Source organism: Trachymyrmex septentrionalis, unplaced genomic scaffold, assembly GCF_001594115.1.
Source record: "Trachymyrmex septentrionalis isolate Tsep2-gDNA-1 unplaced genomic scaffold, Tsep1.0 scaffold62, whole genome shotgun sequence".
Taxonomy (NCBI): domain Eukaryota; kingdom Metazoa; phylum Arthropoda; class Insecta; order Hymenoptera; family Formicidae; genus Trachymyrmex; species Trachymyrmex septentrionalis.
The window spans coordinates 1,307,402-1,312,848 of NW_017305800.1; the positions used below are offsets into that span (position 1 = coordinate 1,307,402).

Genomic DNA, 5,447 nt, shown 5'->3' on the forward strand with positions numbered 1-5,447 from the left:
ACACACACACACACACACACACACACACACACACACACACACACACACATACACGATCGAGGACATCAGGCTGAAAGCAGCGGGCATGACAGTTAATAGAAATGTTCTAAGCGACAATCATATTCACCATACGTGGAACCGGCACGATATTAGCGGCAGTTGAGTGCCAAAGAAATAGCATGTCCGTCGGACAAGAGCGTGAATAAATAGAAACCAGTACAGAAGACATGGGAAAATACGTGGAAGAACATGGAGAGACTCTCGGCTGAGGGGATCGAAGGAAGCGCACTTGATTTCTGGTTAATAAAACGTTATGCCAGACATAAAGTGATACGGCAATGTATCGCGAGTTATAGCACAATCGAGGCAGGATGAGGGCGGGGAAGGGGAGGGGGGAGGGAGACGATGGTAGAGAAAGCCACTACGAGGATACGTGTTGCGGTGGCGAGAGACTCGGTCCGGGGCTGTAGATAGACGGCAGGGGTCTCAGGGGTGTGCGCGGTGCGAGAAAGCAAAAGAGAGAAGGATTGGCAGGAGAAAAGAGAAATAGAGTGAGAGAGGGGGAGGAGGGAGGGAGGGAGGAAGAGAGAGAAGGAGGGAGAGAGGGGAGAGGGAGAGGGAGAGAGAAAGAGAAAAAGAGATACCAGCCTCTCTTCCCACACGTATGCGATACGTACGCGTAAAGAGCGTGTTGTCTCACGGTCACGCGTGTGTAAGGTACGTAATGGGTTGAAGAGAGCAGAGAGAGCGCAGTCGCGAAGCTGGAGCCACCCTCGCGACCCCCAGCAGGCAGCGCCGATATCGGCGGCGGCGGCGGCGGCGGCGGCGGCGGCGGCGGCGTCAACCCCACCGGAACACCGTCCCGAGGAGGTAGCGAGTTCGACTCGTGCCGGGTTGCGAACCGCACACGGTTCGTCGATCGTTCACCTTGCAAAAGTGAGGGGGTGCTTTTCGCTGAAGGGAGGAAGCGTCGCGAAGCGACGCGACGCGACGCGGAGCGCGGCAATTTTCGTCACTGTCACTCCTCTTGTCTTTTTCTCCGTCTGTCGTCAATGATATTGCGGATATAACGCGCTACAACCGCGTTGCAAATTCACGAAACGAATAAGGAAGTCGGTGCTAAGGAATAAATATACGATTTATCTAATCGCGAGTGCGGAAAGGACTTTACGGTGCCATCGGGAGCGGAAGAGGAAGAACACGGACGGAGTTAGGGGTCGTTCGCCGGCGGCGAAACGAAATGATTCGAGTGGGGAAGAAACGTTGAAGACACTATCTTCAGGGGAACGATATATATAAACCGCGCCGGTTGGAACCGCTCTGTGATTTATAAGCTGCGATCGTAAATCCGCTCGCGCGATCGGTCAGAAAAAGAAAGGAAAGAGGTGTGTGTAGGTGTACCGAGTGTGTACGTGTGTTCTTCGGTATGACCAGTCACGAGTGAGAGGCTCCCGGTACCCGACATCCATTCTCGCGGAATCACACGAACACGTAAGTGCTGATTGCCTTTCGTCCGCAGTCTCGTACGGCGGGGTCTTTATTACTTCGGTAAACGCGTCGGTTCAAAAGGCATAAAGCGGAAATGAGTCCTGTCGTTCGAGCCTACGTAGAAATCTGTGTATAATTGCTCAAGTTGGAGAGACTCCATCACGTTTGCCGACGGAAAGGGATGGATAATTTTATCAGTTGAAAACGTTCTCAACACCTTGCTTGTTGGAAAGTCTCGAAGAATTCCGAGAGATATTACTATATATCTGCAATAATCCCTTCGCTATCGAGATACTCAGATCGAAATTCGGAATATCATCTATCAGCAAATTGCTGAAAGATAATATTTCGAATTGCGATGAAAGAAACATTTCAAATGGAATTACTACTTCTTTAATTATTTTAGACGAATAACTTATAAAATAGCGAACCAAATATTTCAAAACGTTAAAATAAATTGTACGTTTGGAAGTAAATTTCGCATATTTTAGTCGTTTATGAGAAGAGAATTAACGTGTGAATTTGACATTTAGCTGATACTTGAAATATATTTCTCAATCATATTTTGGACGGCTTGGCATCGATTGTAATAATTTACCGGATTTTGAATTGCTCATCGCAAAATCGTATCATTTTTGGAATTTGAAGCAAGATAGATATATATTTGATATTTGACGAAAGCGAGAAAAAGAGTTGTAGTCCAGTTTAATGCAGGAATAAAAAACATACCTCACGATAAAAAAAATAACGATAAGTAGCTTTGCATATAATTAGTGTATAAACATTCAACTTTTTTAAACTTTCCTTCTTTTTTTTATTTTTTTTTTATTTTTTTCTGTACACAAATTCTTTATTCATGTAAATATTTAGTAACAAAAATTTAACATATATTATAGTATATTAAGACATTTTTACCTCTTTTTTTTCTGCGAGTATGTCATCTTGCGGTTTATACTGGATTAGAAAATTTAAGAATTTGTTTAACTAAAAGATTAAAATTTTATTTTATCGCAATGGCTCTTTTTTTCGTTTAAAATAATAAGCAAAATGTATCTAATGGATTTTTTCTTCTATTTGATAAATAAATCATAAATATCGATTTTTCATGTCTCCTTTCTCAATATTCAATATTTAAAACGAATGCATTTTTTAGTGCTCACAGATGCGAAAAGTAATAAATTTGTTGATTAATTAATTTCGAGAAAACTCGCAAAGAAAAATTTCTTTATTTTGCTTCGCCGAAATGTAAATTCATTGATTTTCTGACTTTAAATGACGTGAAATGTTAAATTGACATCCGTTATAATTGAGTTCAAGCTTCTCTACTCCTAATTCATTACTTTCCTTAAACGCTGCATCCAATTTACACTGGCGCTCAGTGAAATCAGAATTCCGTGGAAGAACTAACTTCAGAATTTTATTTTTCATCAATGGATTATAAGTCTTTTTTAAATTACGTTTATTTATTGAAATAGCCGACAGAAATATGAGAATTTCTCGTATGAATACTGGAGCAGTAATATATAAAAATTTCAAATAAAATTTCAAATAAAATCACACACACTAATATTTTTCACAATATTTATTAAAACACAAGCACAGTTAAACGCAACGCGCAAGATTATTTAATAAGATTCTTCGGCTCATGTCCTTTTCATCAGCTATAATATTCAGCTCTAATATTCGTGTAATATTCAACTGTGTAATATTACGTAATCGGCGCCCGCCGTATCTTGCGAATGTGATTTTCCTAAAGCTGGAGAACACGGAAGTTGATTGAGTCGTCTAATTGGCAACCAGGCGCGGCTTTGATCTTGGAAATTGCAATTTCTGTTGTCTCAGGCGCGGTTGAATTGTTCCTGGTAGGTACTGTCTGTTTGCGCGGAGCGTTATCGCTAAACGTAACAATCGGTCCTACGGTGCCCGGTGAAGAACTTAAACTTTACTTTAAAACGTCCTAACGGAAGATAAATTATTACGAATCCGCGTTAAACCCACGTGGCGGCAGTCGGGGATGCACAAGGAATACATTAATGCGAAATGCATCGCGCGCTCTCGCGGCTGCACCGCGCTCGCGAATGCAAAACTAACATCTGCGTTATCCTCGAGAAACGCAAAATCGCTTAAGCGCGTCTTAAGCGGGCAGGCGAAACTTTCGCTATATCCATCTGACAGTTATCCGATACATTACACGGCGGGATACCCGATATATTATGCTCAGCTAATATACATATATATATACACACACACACACACACACACACACACACACACCATGCCACGTACACGTTGCGGCCGGATAATTTTATTCTGACACGCGAATTCTGGCGGGGCACGCGTGAATATTATACTTTTTCTTCGAGCCGATCATACATAACTCCTATGCGAATCCCGCGGCGCGAATGGAATCGCGGACCGATTTGCGGCGTAATGATATTACACGCCATAAATTTTACGCTCCGACGAAGGAAGGAAGGAAGGAAGGGGACGAGGGCTGAAAGATACAGAGATGCGGTAAACTCTTGAACATCGACCGATGTACCAGACGTGCGTTAGCCTCGCTTTCATCTCGTTACAAACTCTAATGTGCGCGCGTTGCGGCTGCATCTGCCAGAGCCTCCATGACGTGCGCTCCGCCGAATTCGCGAATAAGCGCCTCGCTCCAGCTTTGTACGGTTAATCGACGTTTCCGTCAGCCACATCTTTCCCCATCCGAACAGTGCTCAGCCTGCTGTATTATACGGTGACCTCTTTCCGATTCCGTCGTGACAATGACTTTACACACATACACGCACACACACACACACACGCACGCGCGCACACACACACACACACACACACACACACACACACATCGAATTAGATGAAGCAATCATTCGCCCAAGGATTACAGAATAGGAATTGTACCACAAGTAGTAGTTGAAAGTTCTATAAACTTAGCACATACGCCGCTCCACCAGCGACGTTTTTCGCATTGTATTCCGTAGAAATGCAAGTGAGGACGAAAAAGTTTGTAAACTGTTGTTAGCTAACGTTGTAAACAAACGATACTCGGAGCGTAATTTTGTTTTTATTGTATTTTTATTTTAGTTTATTTCGTTGTTTTATCATTTTAATATGCTTTTATGCAATTTCGAAGAAATTCGTAGAAATACCAGGATGAAAATTACGCGTTTTAGTCGTTTTTTTTTGCTGCGATGTAGTGGAGCTTATTAGACGTTATATTTCGCAAGTTTTTGCATTAGTGCGAAACTTGTTAAAAATAGTTGTGATGTTCGTACGGATGTGCAAGCTTCGCGATACAGCCATCGGATACATATTACCGAACAAGTTTCTCAAAAGAAAAATTCCATAACGAAACATAATAGGCTGACTCGGCTGTTTGCAGCAATATCGTATCAACCCTCGAAAGGTATACCCTTCGGAGGTCGTTTTTGATCTGTATTCTATTGGACAATAATTGGATAAAAGCTGCTTCGTGTATAAATATACACGAAGGGATAATAGCAGCAAAAAGTTTTCGATCAACATATAATTTTACGAGAATTTTTGTCAATCTCTTTTGCAATTTAAATTATGAGTTAATAAGATTCTTATTAGAATAAACTAAAAGCACAATATTTTTAATACTAGAATGTATTAAGTACTTAAATATTATATTCTTACTATATAAATCTATACTATTCTACTGTACCATATAGATTTTTATTTATAAAGATTATTTATCTCGGCAATTGAATAAAATTATTCATTGGCTGGAAATTGCCAGTTACTATACTTGCAATAGGTTGATAAAACAACAATTGTAAAAAGCAGTTGTATTTTTTTATACCTTTGCAATGTAAAGAGAATGTATGAATTAATCTTTGAAAACAAACGAATACCAAATATTTCATGTGTGTGTGTGTGTGTGTGTGTGTGTGTGTGTGTGTGTGTGTGTGTGTGTGTGTGTGTGTGTG

General features: G+C 41.1%; 1 protein-coding gene across 1 annotated transcript in view; it reads left to right on the top strand.

The window, feature by feature from the left end:
• The first annotated feature begins 889 nt into the window (after positions 1 to 889).
• Positions 890 to 5,447, top strand: part of LOC108752975 (acid sphingomyelinase-like phosphodiesterase 3a) — a 45,037-nt gene continuing 40,479 nt past the window's right edge. Inside the window, exon 1 of the mRNA XM_018494250.1 lies at positions 890 to 1,491. The gene's annotated coding sequence lies outside the window, so the exon portion shown is untranslated. The remainder of the gene's footprint in view (positions 1,492 to 5,447) is intronic.